The 22136-nt window shown below is 40.8% G+C and overlaps 1 non-coding gene across 1 annotated transcript; it reads left to right on the top strand.

The window, feature by feature from the left end:
- The first annotated feature begins 21655 nt into the window (after positions 1–21655).
- On the top strand, positions 21656–21762 carry LOC127089059 (small nucleolar RNA R71). Its single transcript, XR_007790838.1, has one exon. It is a non-coding gene; the product is annotated as a small nucleolar RNA R71 (small nucleolar RNA).
- The last annotated feature ends 374 nt before the right edge of the window (positions 21763–22136 follow it).

Here is a 22136-nt window from a genome sequence, read left to right as displayed (position 1 = left end):
TAGGAAAAAACCCCACCAAATTTGGCCAAACGGTTTGGGAGATATGGCCCTTTGAAGTTCAAGATTTTCTAAAATCGATTCGATCATAACTTGCCAACCATACATGGGAATTGAGAGTTCTAGGACTTTTTGGAAATGGGAGAACAAGATCTTCAACTTTCATGTTGGGCAAAAATTCATTTGAGGCTTGTATCATGATGTAAGTTTGAGGATCAAAACTTTCCATTTATGGCAGTTTTCAGTTACAGGCCCTGTTTCCATTTTGGGAAATTTATGATCTGGCTTCAAATTCTTCCATGATGGTGTTTGGCATGATATATGATGACTATTTGGACATGAATGAACTCCCACAAACCAATTCCAATCATCCAATCACTGATTAAATGGACAGTTGACCAACAGTTGACTTTTAGGGTTTCTGATTGATTATGCATCGACTGATGAATTCCAAACCCTAATTCCTTGAGAATTTGACTTCAAATGATGTCCCAAGTTGTTTGAACTCTTGATTATTGACCATGGTGCCCAAATTCCACAAGAATGACCACCATCCACTGCTTTGACTGACAGTTGACTTTTTTAGGGTTTTTGACTGTCTGTGCATGAACTGCTGACCTCTGAGCCCTTAACCCTTGACCAAAATACTTTAAATAGACCTCCAAGTCATGTGAACTTGTTGGACAAACCCCAAGGCCTTGATTTAATGAGAAATTCCTTTGTTTGCTTGATTGACTGATCAGGAGACTAGTTTGACCTAATTTTTGACTTGTTTGCACTTGAGGCAACTGAGGGATAATGCAAATGCTATGCAATGGATCATGATATGCTATGACCTAATATGAAAATGTATGCATAATGATAGGTGCAAATTTGAGGTGCTACAGCTGCCCCTATTCAATCAGCTGGGAACCCGAATGGATGAGAGCAACGGCTGTCAGACTTTCAGGGTAAACAGGGATTGAATACCAAGAACCGTAGAATTTGCACAACACAGGGATCCACCAATGGGAACGTCCACTGGGATTTGATTTATTGCTGGGTATATATTTGTTTTTTTTTTGGTTTTGTTTTCAAAGGGTACAGCCACATCCAGACATCGCAACGACGATGAATGGGGGGAAGAAATCACAACTAGATGCCAACGGACAACTAGGAAAAACTCGACGTTTACCAAGACCAACGGAGAGGTAACCAAACATTAATGAATGAATGGAAGGGATACAACCATACGTCAACGGACGAAATGGGAAAAACTCAACGTTTACCAAGACCAACGGAGAGGTAACCAACTGGGGACGACCAGGAAAAACTCGACGTTTATCGAAACCAACGGAGAGGTAACCAGACATTAATGAATGACTGGGGAGACTCGACCAGACATCAACGGATGAATGGGAGAAAACTCGACGTTTACAGACATCGGAAGATGATGTTTACAGACACCAAAAGGATCGACCAGACATTTACAGATGAATGGGAATACTCGACGTTTACAGACATCGAAAGATGATGTTTACAGACACCAAAAAGATCGACCAGACATTTACTGATGAATGGGAAGACTCGACGTTTACAGACATCGAAAGATGATGTTTACAGACACCAAAAGGATCGACCAGACATTTACAGATGAATGGGAATGAGAGAAACACAACCAGACGGCAACGGACGACTGGGAAAAACTCGTCGTTTATCGAAACCAACGGAGAGGTAACTCTGCATGGAGAGGGGTACAACTAGACATCATCGGATAACTAGGAAAAACTCGACGTTTATCGAAACCAACGGAGAGGTAACTCTGCATGGAGAGGGGTACAACTAGACATCATCGGATAACTAGGAAAAACTCGACGTTTATCGAAACCAACGGAGAGGTAACTCTGCATGGAGAGGGGTACAACTAGACATCATCGGATAACTAGGAAAAACTCGACGTTTATTGTCACCAACGGAGAGGAGAAAACTTCTTCGGTCTGAATACCGGAAAATTGGCCTTGTGCCATGAGTACATCGACCTGATCGTCGGAAACTCCTTCGGTCTGAATACCGGGAAGTCATAAGTACATATTATCTATAGCCGTCAAAACGTAGATAATACACTCGCATGGAAGATTATCCATAACCGGGTTGTAGGTTGCTAAATGAACAATCGACCGAAAAGAAAGGCATCTGGGTACCAGACTAGGTACGCAAAAGATGACCAATCAAAAGAGGATAAAGTTGCTAACTTGGAGCAAGTATCCAAAAAGAAAGTGAGGACCCAATGGGGAAAATACTGCTTGATCAAAGCAAGCATCCAAAGGGGACAAGACCATCAACACCGCAAAGAGGGGATTACATCTACCGGTTTGTAGGCAGAAAACCACGGAAAAGTAACCAGTCATCATCGGGACGAGCACAAAGGGTTAATTCCAACAAGGGGAGGAAAGTGGGATTTTATAACTACCAGCTAGTGGGTAGAAAACCACAAAGATAGGACTTACAGCTACCGGTTTGGTGGTAGAGGCCAAACAAATTCCGTTGAGGATAAGATGAATGAGTGTCGGTTAGTGAGCGACTATTCATTTATGCCCCAGGGAAGTACAGGAGACAGCCAACAGGAAACCAATTTAGGATCGATCCAAAAAGGCAGACTGAAACAAGACTCATCCTAATGAGGAAAGAACTCAATAGGGAAAACCCATCCCAATGTGTGTTGGGAGGGAACGAAAGCAACCGTCATCCACGAGGACGTATCTCAGTGGGGAAATGGCAGGAAAAGATTGACACTTTCTGCTTAAGGGGTAGACTCTACATGGAGAGATCGGACACACCCATATCTGCTTAGGGAAAAAAGATCCAAGCTGGCAAGACGCTAACAATTGGGGAGTAACACTGCTGGGGATACCCACTCGACTGAGGAATCACTCGTTGGGAAAACACCAACCTCTCAACCATGCTGATGAACCCAATCCTGAAACCGATCCAATGGCGCGATGCTAAACTCTTTCCAACAACCCAACCTCGGCTGGTCGCCACGGCCTAGGGCTAATGGATATGCTTGCAATGTTGATGCATGAGTTTTTTTTTTTGCTTTACACAATGCCCCATGATTATGGAAATGCTATGTACTAATGATGCGATATGTTATGCTTATCTAAATGATGAATGCATAAACACACGTCTCCTTCAGAGACAACACCGGGGAATTCCAGGAACTGTGCTGGGGAATGGTACAGCGACTTCACTGGGAGGAAGACTCAACCAATCTTCAGATAGGATAAACCCTGCTTTGGAGAATGTTTGTTACTCCGCTAGGAATAAACCACGCGATCCATGGGTAGAATCAACTCAGCTGGGGATGCAGATATCAGTCTACTACAAAAACCCGTCCAATCCACTGGTAGGATGAACTCTGTTGGAGAAATAAATGTTACTCCATTAGGGACGACCCAACCAATCCATATGTAGGAGAATCACTGCTGGAGATGTATTTCATGAGACCCGCTCCACTCGGGGAACTTGCTGAGGAAAAACCACACCATTCTGCTGAGGAGAACGATCCTAGTGGAGAGAGCAACCATAGTGGTGAGAGTAACAACTCTGTCGAGGATGATAGCACGTCATATCATACTGGAGATGAATTCCCACAAACCTGCTTGGGATAAGCACTCACAGCCATACTGGAGGTAACAGCATCACAAAACCAATTGTTGGGGGAGAGAGGAAGACTACTCTGCTGGAGAGGCTAAAGTTGCAGTCTTCAATAAACACTCTGCTAGGGGAGCTGCCCCACAATAATGTCCGAAACAGCAAACTTGCTGGGGATGCCCCACGATAGGGCTCAAACAGCACCCTACTGGGGATGCCCCACAATAAGTGCTAACGGGGATTTGGAGGAAGAATCTGTACTGCCGGGAACATGAAGATGAACAACTTCAAACAACACTGCGTCGTGCAAATTCACTGAGGAGAGACCATACGAGGTTCTGCAGGACAAAGATACAGTCATACTCGAGATACGAACAATCGTCTTACCTGTTGGTAATCATACCACCTTCGGGAGAGCACTGTGGGTCTCCTAAGTATCCTTCCATCATTGTGAACGTTCACTTTGTTTAAGAACAATTTTTTTGAAAAATTTGTTTATTTTGAAAACAATGATACCTTATCAATTAAAACATGCAAAACGTTTGTTGAGTTGAAACAAATAAGAGTGCAAATAATTGGATGAAAAGCTCAAATTGATGTGATGGAATGGTAGTCTGCAAAGGGCGAGACTTCATAGATCTGTACAAGTTTGAAATCGGTGATGTATATTGGAGAGGGATACATTGAACATAATGACCTTTCCTCTACCATTCTGAATTTTCGATGTATTCAAAGCTTCAGTCGACGACAAATCGAGAATACCTGACGGATGACAGATACAGAGCACAGTCTTGTCAAGATGCAGTTACTTGCCAAATCCCTAATTTTTGCCTAGATTGCCCCAGTGTGAGGTGATCAATCTAGCGGGATGCAAATTCCTTTTTTTTCAATGTCTCTAACTTTTGCCTGGATCGCCCTTTCGGGTTTTCAATCCACCGAGACGCTCCTTTTTGCCTAAGTCGCCCTTTGGGGTGTTCGACTTAGCGAGCTTTTGCTTTTTTTTTGTTTTGTTTAGGCGAAGTATTTCTTGACTGCACCAGGATTCACAGGACGAGTGAACTTCTTCATCCATTGTAGTAAATGTCAGAACACTGCCTGAAGAGGCTCTTTTGACAACACATGGACATTCATAGCTTGGGGGTTCACTTGCCCCTGGAATCGGGTACAAAAGACAAGACTTTCTTGAGCACAAGGTTCCTCGGAACACACGAGGCTTGATCTTCTTGTCGAATGCTTTTTCACTCTCTGCTGATATGACGGGCCATGACACATGGCAGTTGATCTCTTTGATTTTGATTGAACTCAGCATCAGTCAACTTGGGACTTTGAGGGTGCTATTTCTCTTTTGTTCTTTTTTCTTTTTCTTTTTCTTGATTTTTGATTGATTTCTTTTCTTGATTTTGCACCCTCCTCTTTTCTTTTTTTTTTCTTTTTTTTTCTTCCTTTTTTGTTTTTGATAATGCCCCAGTTGGCTGTTCTGCTGATTCTTGAGATGCAGCTGAGTGATCTTCTTCTCTTGCTCAAGAAGTCGGGAAATCTCGTCAGGAATCCCTTCAACATCATCTTCGTCCGCTTCGAATACAGGGAATTCAAAATTGGGAGATGACGTCCGATCATTATGTTCAATGGGTTTGAGAAACAACCTGCATAAAGATTTTGATATGAAAAGCTCTCTGAAAAACAAACAAGACAATCGTTATGCAGATGAAAAGATTGCTTTTATTCTTGTTTTTTAAGGTTTTTTTGGTGATCACCAATTTCATGCAAAAAGCAAAAAGGGAAAACAAATGGAAAAACAAAAGTTTTAACATGAATTATTTGAATGAAAATATCATTGCACAAAATGCTGCCAACAATGTCATCACTTCTCCTTTTGGCATGGGAGAAAGGTTTTTAAACAAAGTGATTATTACTCTGACTTATGAACAAATGTAGGAAAGCCCACAGTGACCCAGTTGTGGCAGACACCACCAGGAATGGTGAAATTGTTCAAGTCCTCTGCGTCCTCTTCCAAGATAGCAGCATCCTCTTCTTCAGGTTGATCGTCATGGACGAATCCTCCACTCTTGAACAAATCTTGCTCATTAAGTGCCTCAGAACAGTAGCCAATACCAGCCCGGGATCGGTTAACCAGGAATAAATCCATCAACAGTACAAAGTCTGGCAAATATCTCTCTGAGTTCACGATTCTCTTGCTCAGGATGATCCATCAATCTGGCAGAGATGGCTCTGGTATAATACCGGCAAAGTGCGTCTTCAAAATAAATGAAGATCGCAGGGTTAGACCACAGGACGGGAGACCGGAACAGAACCTGCTGATGCAAATGATGCATGAAGTGTTTATGCATATGCTTGTTTTTATTTCAAAGGAACTCGAGGGTTTTATTTGCAGACTTTGAAATATTTAGCATTTTGATCATATATGAGAATATCTCCTCAGATATATCAGGTGAAAAAAATTTCCCGGTTTTTTCATGTTTTGAAATTTTTGCAAATAAACTCCTTTGAGTTCCTTGAAAATTTTCTTTTTTTGATTTTTTTTTTCTGATTTTTTTTTCATTGCGTTTCTTTTGAAAAATAAATATGCTATGATGCACATGATGCAGACTGGACTGGCTGTGCGTCTCAAGGCACAGGGTCAAAGCTTCGGCTTGAACTCTGATCACAAACATCTGAAACCCAAAGTCAATCTGATCAACTGGCATCTGAAACCAATCTGAGGAACCAAGTCACCATAAATCCGACTTGGGGAGTTCCGAAATAAACGAAACTGGAGATTACATCACTATCATCACAGGAACATCCATTGAACGGATGACAGCCAGCTCCTCTGAACAGGTGCTTTCAAATTCAACCCGGGGATCCGAAATAAACGGAACCCGCTGATAAACCACGGACAGAATTCCGGCGTCCCAGAAATAAATGTCCATAAATTCGGCTGAACCAAAGTCACCATCTGTACCGGGAGTCACCAACTGTACCTGTTAAAATGATCCCTTCCCCACTCACGGGTGTAGTCTAGGCCAGGGTAAGGTCGAGAGAAACGCAGCATAAATAACCTTTCGCAGAATATCATCCTGTGCACACCCGATGTATGCACCGATAATATCCCACCAGGGTCTGAACTGCTCGTGATATCAATGTTCCGCTAAGTGGCGCCATACCACCCGCTTCCCATGAATCACTCTATTCCTAGGTTTCCTAGATTTCACTCATAGCCTGGGTATTGGGCCTTTTACCTCGAGTAACTCCCACCCCAACAGAGAGACACAGCACAGCCAACAGATGAATATGAATGCAAACATTAATGCAAACAATAAATGCAAGCAGTAAATGCAAATATATACAAATGAATGCAATAAATAAAACAGCACAAAGCAACCAAAACCCTAACCTAGAGAGCGCTAGGAGAGACTCGCTTAGGGAAGATGGACCAGCACAGGTCAACTTCTCTATATCATCCCCAGCAGAGTCGCCAGCTGTCGCATCACGCGAAAAACCGGCGGGAAAAGAAAGAACAACAGAGCCGCCACCGTGCGTTATTTATCCCAAAAGAGGGAAAGGAAACGCTCAGAGTAAACCTAGGAAAGAACATGGTCTCGCGACCAAAGAGAATGGGTTCGGGAGTCGGTTATGCGAAGGGAAGGTATTAGCACCCCTACGCATCCGTAGTACTCTACGGGATCCACGCACAAAAGGAAGGATAAATTGGTTGCTAAACACTGCTCAAATACTCACACACACTGGCTGAAAGAGACACAAGAAACTGACTGAAACTGACTCGGCAGGATGTCGCATCCTGGGCCTACTTAGTCTATCAGGCATAGACATCAGAGTCGAAGTAGTTCGGACTGGGGAAACGACACATGCTCGCTAGGATATCACATCCTATGCATACGTATCTTCTCGGACGAGAGAAGAATCAGAGCATTCGTAGCTCGGCTGACACGCACACAAACAAACAAGACACAGGCGAACGTGGAGCCTGAATGCCAATTGCTGGACTTACATCAGCATCCGAACCAAAACACACGCACACTGGAACCCAAATGCCACTCGATGGACTTACATCGGCTTCCAAGCACACAACAACACAACAAGTTAATAGGGAGTCGGGGACTCGAGCCTATAACTGTCAAGCACACACTCAAACAGACAGACAACAAATTGCTAAGGAGTCAGGCACTCGAGCCTAGCAACTGTCAAACAACACACACAAAAAAGAAAAAAAGGACGCCCGGAGAGATCAGCTCAATCTCCTGCCTACATACTTCATCTGGTATGAAGATCAGGGCGATGTAGTTCCCCTACGCAGGGATAAAGGACTAGCCTAACCAGATAACAGAGGGAGACACAACACTAGGGAGACTACGACTCGAGCCTAGATGTTATCATGCAAATCATCCCTAAGTTAAGGTTTCTAGCTAAATGGCACAAGGGCCAACCTACCCTAAGTATGGCTCACACAGGGAGCAAGCCGCACACACACTTAACTTGCACAGGAAGCAAGCCAAGCAAATCCTAACTTGCACAGGAAGCAAGTCAAACAAATCCTAACTTGCACAGGAAGCAAGTCAAACCATCCTATCTTGCACAGGAAGCAAGTCAAACAATCCTATCAGCACAGATAGCACAAGCTATACACAAACAAGTGGCTCAAACAAGGGTTAGGTTTTAGTCAAGGGGTCATATCAACCTCGACAAACAAACCTCTGGAATGGGGTGAGTGTTGCTCTTAACCTTGCCATTGAGGGGCTAAGGTGAAGCAGATGAAAGGATGAAGTGAGGATGAGACCTCACAGCTCTTATCCCTGGCCTGGGAGAGCTTAAGACAAGAATGTGTGGGTTCAGAAAGTGGGAACCCTTCTACACATTTAGAACTGACTCAACTGTGCAATTGCACAAGATCTTGGGTTTGTATCTGTAATGCATCAACACAGTGGTGTGAGCAAAGCAGATGACACACTGAATAGTGGGGGATAGATTGCATATCCCTACCTTCCACCAATTGCCTCTTCACTTAGGAGGTCTTTGACTCTATGCAAGGACAAAAGTAAACACCCACAAGCATTGCCTCTTAAGGAGGACTTCAGACAGTTCGCCCGGTCAAATAACAGACCGGGTCTCCAGACTACATGAAGAAGAAGGATTTATACCTCAAAGCAAATGCTAAAAAGCAAAGCAAGCAATCAAGTTCAAAGAACTTAAGCAACTAAAGTACCTGAAAAATTCAAACCAATCAGTAAACAGTTCAACAGTTAAAACCAAAGGAAATGGATAAACAGTCAACCACAGAAGGTCAACTGTGCAAAGCAAGACTCAAGTACATGAGTCAACCTACAAAACAAGGGTTAGTACATGATATGTAATCAAAACCAATCACACTTGTATGATCTCAATGGCAATGGTGCTCAACCTGAAACAGGAACTCAATAGTAAGCACAGAAGACCACTAGGACTAGCCTAGGGTCAAGGATGGAAGAAAAAAGTCAAGGCAGCAAGGAAAAGTCAACCAAAACCAAGGTCAAACATTTGAGAAGCTATCACAATTGGGCCCACATTCAAATCATGCATTTAATCATTTCATGAACATTTGAAGTCAAAGTAAGGCAAAGGAAAGCATACAAAAGTCAACAGAATGACTTGCATCAAAAGTCAACTCAAACAATCTCAAAAATCATCAAATAAATCACACTCAATCCTAACATCTAACATGGTAGACATGTAAAATTTCATGGCCTTTGGATGAGAGGAAGGCAGTCAAATAAAATCATGAATTCAAACCAAATTCAAGTAAGCACAAGGAAAGTCAACAAGCATGGGTCAACTTCAAAAAATCATATCAAATTGAAAACAGATGAGAAATGAATGAGATTAACACCAATGCAAAGCTTGAGATGTCTAGTTATCACATATGAAATTTCATGATCATGTGATATGTTATGAGAATTTCCCAAAAGAATTGGCAACATGTAGCACAAAAAGTCAACCATGGACTAGGCATGGAAGAAAATTCACAATCAAATGGAAAACAGCAAGATTAATTCCAAGAAAATTCATACATGAATTAGACATATGATAGGTGATTCATGCAAAAAATGGGGTCAATTGGATGCAAGGAAACATGTGAACAGAATTAGGGAAAATGCATGATCATGGTATGACACCAAATGTGACACATAACTTCAGAAAATCATAACTCTCAATCCACAAATGATAAATGCACAAACTTTATATGGAAATGAAGGTCAATGTGTCTAGTTTCATCACAAAACATTTCAAGCTCATTGGATGCAACATGACAATTTCACAAAAGATTTGGCACAATGTATCATTTTGGCATACATGTCAAGAAAATAATTATCATTAAAAATCCAGCCAATGGAAAAATAATTAAAAATCACAATTAAATGAAGGACACATTCATGAATATGAGGAAAAAATTTCAAGATTTTTGGATAAAAATTGAATTGAAAAAGGAATTGTTTAAGTTGAGTGAATAATGGATGAAATATGAACATGAAAGCATGGCAAATTGGTCAGCAAGGAGTCAACCGGTGGCAGACTTGTAATTTCTGCCGTCACTAATGGAAACGACACAGTTTTGGGGAAGGAAACGAAATGTTCCTATTGGCTCTCAGCCAATGGAACAGTAGCATGGCCAAAAGATTCAAATTTGAGTTTTCACATAAACCCTTAGGGTTTTAGCAACCACATGGCATTGGCAACAACAGCAGCACACAATCAACATCATGCAATCATCAATTCAAGCAACAACATTCACATAGACAGCAGGAAATTCAAATGTAAAGCTCATGAACAGCAGGGTTCTATGGTTTTGGAAACAATAGCATACAACCATCATCATCATTCAAACAGCAACCAAACAACAGCAACATTCATCATTTACATAGATTTTCTAGGCATGGTTCGTGGTGTTTTCAAGCAAGCATCAACAACATCAGGCAACATAATCCGACCAAGCATACAACAGCAGGGTATTGGTAATGTTATTACAGCAAACAAACAACAACATTCAACACAAATCATATGTTTTCATGGCAATGGTCAGGTTTGAACAGCAGGGCAATTGCTCATCATCACAGCAGCAGAGTATTCATGTGTTCATCAATCATTATAACCAACAGCAAACAAACAGCATTCAAGCCTGATTCCCACGGATTCTAGGCATGGTCCTGAGGCTTAATAGCAGGGCAATTACTCATGTTCAACCACATCAAACACAACATGATTCAACCAAACCACACAACAGCATAGCAAGAATTTCAACATGCAATCTCAACCAATAAATACAAAACATAAATCATGGAAATCTGGACAGAGCTAGGTTTTCAAACAAAAGCACATAAACAGCATGGCTTAGCATCATCATGTCATCAACCTCATAACACAAAATTTGGGCAAGCAATCACAACAGCACATAAACAGCATGGCCTTCAGCATTTATCTCCATGTTATCGATCAAAATATCACCAGGTAAACAACAACAATAATCAAGCACAGCCATGGAACACTATTCTCATACAACATTTGAAAACAACTAAACAGAAGCAAACATGGGAGTTTTCTGGTGCAGGGTAAGTTTGAACAACAGCAAGGTGTTAACAGCATCATGTAATTCTAAGCAACAGGGAAACCAACATGATGAGGAGAGAAATCTGGCAGCTAGGGATTAAGAGCAGTCATGAACTTCATCATCAATGTTTATCATTAAACAACAACTTTCAGATAGAGTCAAACATACAGCAACGCGATCGACAGAGTTATTTATGCAACTACAACACAAGCAACAAACCAACACAAGCATGAAACATTTCTGGACAGCTCATCATAACAGCAGGCCACATCATCTTCAGCAACCAAAATTCGAAACAAGCATTATTCAAAAGCATGGCATGGGAATGTTCTCACAGCAAACAGACAACAGTATGTAACACAAAACACATGGTTTTTTGGGCAATGTTCATTGTGTTATTATCAACATTAAATCAACATTCGAGCACCAGCAGACAAACAACATGAAAAATTACTGGACAAGCTCAAGGTTAATCAGCAGCATCATGCATTCATCAACCAAATTCATTATCAAACACGAATTCAAAAGCCTCATGCAGGAACATGGTATTGGCATAGTAACCTTCGTGCAAGTTCATGCAAACATGACCAAACATCAACAACACAGGACATGTGGAATTTCTGGGCAAATTTTATGATTCATCACAAACAGCAAATCGCATTTTTCAACGTACTCATAAACAAAAAAAGCTTACACCATTGGGCTTATCTAACAGCATGCATACACATTCCAACCATAGTTTCATGAAAACCAACAGCATAACAGCAAATCGATGGAAAAACACATTCAAGCATAAAGATGAAATCCCTATTTCTCACAGCATAACCAACTAATTACCATGATATAAGCAGCAGTGAACTCAGTGATGCATATACTACCAGAAACACACCATGGATTGGAGAAAAAGGAAGGTTGAAAAACTTACTTGGTTGTGAAGAAAAAGTGAATCAGTGGCTGTTTGTGTGTTATAGCTTGAAACAGATGATGCTAATGATCAATAATGATGGATGCTTGATGTTATTTGGCTCAATCTTGCTTGGAATGCTTCAAAGCTCTCTTTTACCATTGTTATAGCTTGAGGAAAACAGAACTTGAGAGGGGGTTCCAGTTGGGATTTTCCACTTGAATAAGCCTACAAACGTGGTCTGGATGAAGAAGTAATGGAGGCTGCAAAGGGTTTTTGGTGTTTTGCTCAGCAAGATGCAATTCGAGCCAAAATGGAAAAAAAAAGAGAATGAGGTTTTGGTCTGTGGTTTTGGGCTGCTGCAGCAGGGTTTTGGTTTTGCGATTGCCAGAGTTTTCTTTTTGTCTGCTGCAGCTCTTGTTGACAGAAAAAAAACAAGTGAAGTTTGCTGTTCTGTTTTGTGCTGTTTTGGTAAGGCAGTTTTTTCTCTTCCAATTCTGCTGTTAGAAGCTGCTATTGTAACTTTCAAACAGCACTTGCCATCTTGACCAATGCCAAGCCAGCAGAGTCATTGCAGCTCCTTTGGATGAATGATGAATGAAGAGTGTTTGTTATGGTAAATGCAAGTGAGGTCCAACAAGATGAATGAAAGATTGGTTGGTTTGCTCCTTTTTTCACAGAGATCAAAAATGCCATGCTTTTCTTCTGCTGCAGGGTATGGTGACAGGATTGTGAAGGCAAGGCCAAGTCTGAGTTGGTTGTGGTGGACAAGGTTTTGAAGATGCAGAATGGCAGAGTGAGTCTCAATGAATGAGTTTTCTTGTTGGTCCTGTTGCAGCCAATCCTAGTTTGTTGGTTTAGGAATTGACAGGTTTTGTGAGATGCAAGGCAAGGTTGAAAATGAGGGAGTGAGTCAAGGTTGTTTTTTTTTGGTATGCTGCTTGTCTTGGTCAGGAAAAATGCAAGGTGAGGGCAAGGTTTGAATGAGTGAGGTCTATTATCTCTGTCTGCTGTGCTGCTGCTATGTGTTTTCTCATGACAGGAAAATCATCATAACCCATGCTGTCTTGTACTGCCTGCTCTTTTTGACAGCTTTTGTGTAAAAATGCCAAGATGATGTCTTAATGAAAAATGAGTGAAGTTCTGTAGTGTGTTGTTTGGTTGTGTAGGTTGGCAAGGCAGTCATGCTGGAGTTTAGTGAACCAGGCTGCTGTTGATTTTTTAACATGACAGAAGAACAAAAAATACCACATCCTGCTGTCTTGTATTGTTGGCTCAGCATGTCCAAAATGAGAGAGAGTATTTTCTGTATCAGCTGGTGTGAGGCTGCCATTGGTTTGTAGCATGACAGCAAAAGTGGCAGGGCTGCTATGTGCAGCTCCAAGCATGGCTAGTTTTGGTCCTTTCCTTCCCAATTTTAAGCAAGCAAGCATGGTCATATGTACCATTGGTTTTGGCTGCAGAATGTATTCATAATTGACAGTAAAATGGCCTTCTAATCTTCTGTTTTGAGAGTACAAATCATGGTATGGTGGATGCATAAACAAGTATGGTGCAAGCATGGTTAAATGGTACTTTTCTTACAATTCAAGCAACCAAGCAATATTCACATGTGCTGCATAATTTGACTTTGCAAACACACTCAAAATGATATTTATGAGCTGTTCCAATTGGCCAAATGCTGAAAAAATGTTTGAGTCAAAAAGTCAACTCTTGGTCAAACTTACATTTAAATGAAAAAGGTCAAAATTTGCCATTTTGATTGGTGAAGTTTTGGGTCATGAAATTTATATTTTTGGAAAGAGGATGAAAAATGTGGTTTGTAGGAAAAAACCCCACCAAATTTGGCCAAACGGTTTGGGAGATATGGCCCTTTGAAGTTCAAGATTTTCTAAAATCGATTCGATCATAACTTGCCAACCATACATGGGAATTGAGAGTTCTAGGACTTTTTGGAAATGGGAGAACACGATCTTCAACTTTCATGTTGGGCAAAAATTCATTTGAGGCTTGTATCATGATGTAAGTTTGAGGATCAAAACTTTCCATTTATGGCAGTTTTCAGTTACAGGCCCTGTTTCCATTTTGGGAAATTTATGATCTGGCTTCAAATTCTTCCATGATGGTGTTTGGCATGATATATGATGACTATTTGGACATGAATGAACTCCCACAAACCAATTCCAATCATCCAATCACTGATTAAATGGACAGTTGACCAACAGTTGACTTTTAGGGTTTCTGATTGATTATGCATCGACTGATGAATTCCAAACCCTAATTCCTTGAGAATTTGACTTCAAATGATGTCCCAAGTTGTTTGAACTCTTGATTATTGACCATGGTGCCCAAATTCCACAAGAATGACCACCATCCACTGCTTTGACTGACAGTTGACTTTTTTAGGGTTTTTGACTGTCTGTGCATGAACTGCTGACCTCTGAGCCCTTAACCCTTGACCAAAATACTTTAAATAGACCTCCAAGTCATGTGAACTTGTTGGACAAACCCCAAGGCCTTGATTTAATGAGAAATTCCTTTGTTTGCTTGATTGACTGATCAGGAGACTAGTTTGACCTAATTTTTGACTTGTTTGCACTTGAGGCAACTGAGGGATAATGCAAATGCTATGCAATGGATCATGATATGCTATGACCTAATATGAAAATGTATGCATAATGATAGGTGCAAATTTGAGGTGCTACAGTAGCATACGCGTATGAGACAGGTGATACGCGTATGGGTTGGGCGAGGAAACGCGCCATACGCGTATGGGCATAGGCAATACGCGTATGGGCAGGATTGTGATTTTTCTGAACCTTGGTTGTGCAGTTTTTGGTCATTTCAGCTGAGTGAGGTAATCTAGCTGATGTATGATGTATTAGGGATCATTTCCCGTTGTTTTGAGTAGTATAGGTATTAGTAGAGTGTGCTAATACTGTGGTTATTCTTGGGCATAATCTGATATGCTTATGTGATAAAATACTGATTGATGTGTGATGGTATGCATGATCTTGTGAATGTATCAGTTATGTGTGCATTTGTGAATAGACTGTTTTTATGGCTTAGAGTGTGAGCATATGTCTATTCTTGAATTGTGGTTGATGATTTAGCATTGCTAGGTGATTAGCATGCATACTGTGGCCTTTATGGTGGTAGCTAATTCCCATGGTGAGGAATTAGTGAGTTAGTCATTTTGGACTGTTGTTGATGTTTGCATGCTAGGTGAATTAGCGTGCATAGCATGGCCCTTGGGGTGGTAGCTAATTCCCATGGTGAGGAATTAGTGAGTGAGTCACTAGGTCTCAAATGAGTGGGACTAGTGGGCTTGGTAGCCGTGCCTGGATTTGGACGGTGAGGTGAACTATATGTTCACAAATAGTCGGTACCGCATGCATGGAGTCTCATTGCATAATATGTGTATGGCGTATAATATGAATGGATGTATTCCAATATTATACGTGTGTTTGTGTTGATATTGAGTATGAGCATGAGTTGTATTTGTATTGAGTATGATATTTGAATTGGTGTGCCGTTACTGACTGTGTGATGTGATTAGGGTGATTAATGTGTTAAATTACTTAACATGACATGATATTTTATAATGCTTATTATATCGATTGAGGAACTCACCCTTACAACTATTTTTCAGGTAACGAGCAGTGATTGAGTAGAAGCTAGTGCTTGGAGTCTAGTGTAGTTCCTTAGTGGGTCATGCTCTGGTAGATGTAACATCGGGATGGGATGTTTTAAATGTTTCTTGTTGGTTGTGAACCAGTTACATGTAATATGCTACATGTTTTGAATGATCGATTTGATCTCTATCCGCTGCGCATTGTGCAATGCTTTATGTTTCGATTAAATAAATGAGCATGACAGGATATTTTGGAAAATGGTGTGAAGTATTTGTGTGACACCCTTAATTGCACCTTTACTCTGATGATATATGTTGTTATTTTAATTAAATAATTGGGGTATTTTAGAAGGGTGTTACACACAAAATAGTAGGAAGATCTCCTCTTCACTCAGTAATGTCTTAGCATCCGGCTTTCCTAGGAAGGAATGTGCCAATATCATCTGGAAGTATCTAAAAGCAGGGTTATGTATAACCTGAGACAGCTACGTAGATGGATCCTGGCTTCCACCACCTGATATATCACTCCAAACCTTCTCCACTTCCTTACCCAGAAAATATCCCATAGGTGTCTCCGGGATAGCATCAGGAGTGGTCTGAAAACCCAATACGTCACCGAACTCTTTCTGGCTGAAAGAGTACTCAACTCCAAAGAGCCTGAAAGCAGCATACCCATCTGGTCCAGAGTATGGGTCATAATCAAATGAACTGAGGAACTCCAATGTCAAGTTCCTCTAGGTGTTACTCAAGTCGTCAGCGAACTCGTCCCAGTGAAGCTGGTGGCTCAAAAGTCGGATACTCGGCTCAATGCCCAGTGCCTCCATGCAATGCTGATCAGGATAACGTATGGGCACCATAGGGCGCTGATAAAGAGTGATGTAGCGCTCCCTCTGAGCATCATCTCTATAGGCTACGTGGATATCATCGAAATCCTGCATCATGTAGAAGTTAGGAAAGTGATCTTGAAAATACAAACCACTCAAATATTTAGTCTCAGTGAAAATAAAAATAAAATAAAATAAAATAAATGCGAAAAAGTAAAATGAAAAACCATGGGTTGCCTCCCACACAGCGCTTGTTTAACGTCATTAGCTTAACGATTAGAATTTATACACCTGTAGTAGTAGGAATCGGTGGATCAATCAGGGTGTGGCTTGAGTAGTATGTTGGAATGTCTCCTCCTTCGTAGAGCTTCAGTCTTTGTCCGTTTACAATGAATGGGCTACAAGTTTCGTTCTTGATCTCTACGGCTCCGGATCTCAGAATCTTGGATACTTCGAAAGGGCCAGTCCATCTTGAGCGCAGCTTCCCAGGGAAGAGTCGTAACCTAGAGTTAAAAAGGAGAACATGATCGTCTATATTGAAGTTTTTCTTTACTATTCTTTTGTCATGCCAGGCTTTTGTTCTCTCTTTGTATATTTTTGCATTCTCGTAGGCAGATTGCCTAAGTTCTTCTAGTTTGTGAATGTCAAGGATACGCTTCTTACCAGCGGTCAGGTAGTCTAAATTCAAAGTTTTAATGGCCTAATAGGCCTTATGCTCTAATTCGAACGGTAAGTGACAGGATTTTCCATAGACTAGTTGGTAGGGAGTTGTTCCTATAGGGGTTTTGAAAGCGGTTCGGTAGGCCCATAATGCTTCTTGAAGCTTCTGAGACCAGTCTCTCCTAGAGATAGAAATAGTTTTCTCTAGGATTTCTTTTATCTCCCTATTAGATACTTCCACTTGGCCACTAGTCTGTGGGTGGTATGGTGTGGCTACTCTATGCCTAACTCCATATTTTCTTAAAAGTTTGTCAAATATCCTCGATATGAAGTGTGATCCTCCATCGCTTATGACTAAACGTGGTGTTCCAAATCTAGGGAATATATAGTTTTTAAACAGTTTAATCACAACCCTAGTATCGTTTGTGGGTACACCTATAGCTTCAATCCACTTAGACACATAGTCTACAGCTACTAAGATATACCTGTTTCCTAAGGATGGTGGGAAAGGTCCCATAAAATCTATACCCCAAACGTCGAAGAGTTCTACTTCCTGAATGTTTCTTAGAGGCATTTCGTCACGCCTTGAAATGTTTCCAGTGCGTTGGCATCTATCATATTTGACAATGCAAGCGTAGACATCACGCCACATGGTAGGCCAGAATATGCCAGCTTGAAGAATCTTGGCGTATGTCTTAGAGGTGCTCGCATGTCCACCATAAGGTGCAGAATGACAATGCTCTATTATACTGTTTACCTCTTCTTCTCGAACGCAACGGCGAAAAATGCCATCTTTACCCCTTTTGAAAAGGAGTGGTTCGTCCCAATAGAAGTTTCTCACATTGTGGAAGAATTTCTTCTTGCGGTGGTAGTCAAGATCAAGGGGTACGATATCAGCGACTAGGTAATTAACAAAGTCTGCATACCATGGTACGTTACTTACTGCTAAGGTATTTTGGGAGTGCTCATGTGGGCCTAGGTTATCGTCTTAGATGGTTTCTAGTCTAGCTATCAGTCTATCATAGGCGGAATCATCATTTATAGGTACTAAATCTGGTTTTAGGTGTTCTAGCCTAGAAAGGTGATCGGCTACTACATTTTCAGTGCCTTTTTTTATCTCTTATATCTAAATCAAACTCTTGTAGTAATAAAATCCATCGGAGTAACCCGGGCTTGACATCTTTTTTACTTAATAGGTAACGAATGGCAGCATGATCAATGTAAACTATAATTTTTGCTCCTACTAGATAAGATCTAAATTTTTCTATAGCGAAAACTACAGCGAGTAATTATTTTTCAGTTGTTGCGTAGTTAAGTTGGGCAGCGTCTAGGGTTCTACTGGCATAATAAATGGCATGTAATTTTTTATCTTTCCTTTGTCCTAGAACTACTCCAACCGCATAATCACTAGCATCGCACATTATCTCAAAAGGTTCTGACCAATCAGGGGGTTTCATAATAGGTGCTGATACTAATGCTTGTTTTAAAAGATTAAATGCGTCATTACATTTTTCATCGAAAGTGAATTCAGCATCTTTCATTAAAAGTCCAGTTAAAGGTTTAGTTATTTTGGAGAAGTCCTTGATAAAACGCCGATAGAATCCAGCGTGTCCAAGAAAGCTTCGGACTTCTCTGATAGTTTTGGGTGGTTTTAGGTTTTCTATTACTTCTATTTTAACTCTATCTACCTCTATACCTTTTTTGGAAACTATATGTCCTAAAACAATTCCTTCGGTCACCATGAAATGACATTTTTCCCAATTTAGCACGAGGTTCACCTCCACGCATCTCTCCAGGATTTTCTCAAGGTTATTGGAAATTGAATCCGCAAACCAAGAAATCATCCATAAACACTTCCATGATACCATCCAAGTAATCTGCAAAGATTGACATCATGCAGCGTTGGAAAGTAGCTGGGGCGTTACAGAGGCCGAATGACATTCGTCTGTAGGCAAAAGTTCCATAAGGGCATGTAAAGATAGTTTTTTCTTGATCTTCGGGGTGGATAGGTATTTGGAAGAATCTAGAGTATCCATCTAAATAGCAGAAGTAAGAGTGTCTGGCTAGACACTCAAACATCTGGTCTATAAACGGTAAAGGGAAATGATCCTTCCTGGTTGCTTTATTTAATTTTCTATAATCTATACACATCCACCATTCTCCTTCTAATCGTTTTGCTACATGTTCGCCTTTATCGTTTTGTACGATTGTGATGCCTCCCTTTTTAGGTACTACATGCACAGGGCTCACCCACTTACTATCCGAGATCTGGTAGATTATACATGCCTCAAGTAACTTAAGAACTTCCTTTTTAACAACATCACTCATTATAGGGTTTATTCTTCTCTGATGTTCTCTTGAGGGTTTTGAATCTTCTTCGAGCAAAATCCGATGCATGCATACGGATGGGCTTATACCTTTCAGGTCAGAGATATTATATCCTAAGCCTGAGGGATATCTTCGTAAAACGTCTAAAAGTTGGTATGTTTCCTCTTGGCTCAAGGTAGCACTGACTATAACTGGACGGTTCATCTCTTCATCGAGGAACTCATATCTTAGGTTTTTAGGCAGTTCCTTAAGTTCTAAGGTTGGTTTCTTAGGGCATGGCATAGGATTTGGGGTAAGGGATAAACATTCGTAAAGGTTATCATCGATGTAGGGTTTCTTAAAGTCATCATCTTCCATTATGAGGGTTGATGGTAACTTAATTGTTTTTATGATTTCTTCTTGTTCTAATTCTCTAACACATTCATCAATGATATCTAAGGCATAACATGCATCTCCCATCACAGGTGCCATAAGAAATTTCGAAAGTATAAATTCTATTTTCTCGTCACCTACCTCAAGGTCAACGTTCCTCTTTTGACATCTATTATGGCTCCACCAGTTGAGAAGAATGGTCTACCTAGAAGGATCGATATATCATTGTCCTCTTTGATGTCCATGACAACAAAATCAGTAGGGATAAATAACTGACCTATCCTAACAGGGACATCTTCCAAAATGCCTATCGGATATTTAACAGATCTATCAGCTAATTGAAGTGACATCTTAGTAGGTTGTAATTCTCCTAAGTTTAACCTCTCACAAACCGCTAGAGGCATTAAGCTCACACTAGCTCCTAAGTCTAGAAAATCTTTTTCGATGACATGACTTCCCAAAAGACAAGGAATGGAGAAATTTCCAGGATCTTTATCTTTCTTTGCTAATTTATTCTCAGAAATAGAATTGCATTCCAAGGGCTTCAGATCGTCTAGTCTACGTTTGTTGGTAAGGATGTCTTTGAGAAACTTTGCATAAGAAGGTATTTGGGTGATGGCTTTTGTAAAAGGGATTTCTACATGAAGTTTTTCTATAACTTTAATAAATTTTTGATATTGGTTATTGATCTGGGTTTGTTTGAGTCTTTGCGGATATGGTATAGGTGGTTTATATGGCGAGGGTGGTACATAAGTTTTACTCCATTTTCTTGACCTTCCTGGTTTTCAGATTCCTCTGGTTCCTTTACTTCGACCGGGGGTTTGGTATATTCCTCAGAAGTTTTAGGTTCACTTAATCTTGGGTTTAGTGGCTCATCATAAGCGTTCCCACTTCGCAGGGTAATAGCATTGGCTTGTCCTCTCGGATTCTGTTGAGGTTGTCCAGGGAACTGTCCTTCAGGTGTAGTCTGGGGGGCTAGGTTTAAAGCTACCTGAGAGATCCGGGTTTCAAGCATCTTAGTATGGGTAACTATTTGGTCAACCTTGGTTCCTAACTGGGTAATCAATTTGTTAACATGAATGTTTTGGTTCATGAACTCCTTGTTTTGTTGGGTTTGAGAAGTGATAAAATTTTCCATAATTTTCTCAAGGCTCGGCTTTGGTGGCACAGGTTGCATAGGTTGATTTGATCTTGGGGCTTGGTAACTAGGTCTCGGAGGTGCATTATTTTGGATAGGGTTATTGTTCTTATAGGAGAAGTTCAGATGATTCCTCCATCTAGGGTTATAGGTATTTGAGTATGGGTTTCATTGGGTGTAATTCACTTGCTCGGAGTGGGTTTCGTTTAATAGACTGCATTCTGCAGATTGGTGTCCTTTGGTTCCACATATCTCACAATCCGACGAAACTGCGGTTGCAGTATTCGGGTTTATGCACATATGCTCAACCTTGAGGGCTAATGCGTCCATTTTAGCTTGCATCATGTCTATAGAGCTTAGTTCATGCACTCCTCCTTGGGCTTCCTTCTTCTCAACTGTTGCTCGTTCGACTCCCCATGATTGATGGTTTTGAGCCATATCTTCGATGAGGGCACTAGCTTCAGGGTAAGGTTTGTTCATCAGTGCACCGCCTGCGGCAGCGTCGATGGTCATCTTAGTATTGTAATAAAGTCCATTATAGAAGGTTTGAATGATTAACCAATTTTCTAAGCCATGATGTGGGCATGCTCTTAACAACTCTTTATATCTCTCCCACCCTTCGAACAACGATTCTCCTTGGTTTTGGGTAAATATAGTTATATGGTTTCGAAGAACGGCGGTCTTACTCGGGGGAAAGTATCTAGCAAGGAATACTCTTCTAAGGTTATCCTAAGTCGTAATGGAATTGGGTGGAAGGAAATCTAACCATGATAGGGCTTTATCTCTGAGGGAAAAGGGGAATAATCTTAAACGTATTGCCTCAGGAGAAGCTACATTGGTTTTAAAAGTGTCTGCTAATTGAAGAAATATTTTTAAATGTTGGTTCGGGTTCTCAGTAGTGAGACCTGCAAATTGTCTCTGTTGCACTAGTTGCAACAGGGATGGTTTAAGTTCGAAATTATTGGCTGGGATGGTTGGGTTTACTATACTAGAACTAGGTTCTTCGTTCGACGGTTGAGAGAAGTCCTTAAGAGGTCTTTGGTTTTGAT

This window comes from Lathyrus oleraceus, chromosome 5 (genome assembly GCF_024323335.1).
Source record: "Lathyrus oleraceus cultivar Zhongwan6 chromosome 5, CAAS_Psat_ZW6_1.0, whole genome shotgun sequence".
In the NCBI taxonomy this organism is placed as follows: Eukaryota; Viridiplantae; Streptophyta; class Magnoliopsida; order Fabales; family Fabaceae; genus Lathyrus; species Lathyrus oleraceus.
This window is presented reverse-complemented; position numbering and strand designations above follow the sequence as displayed.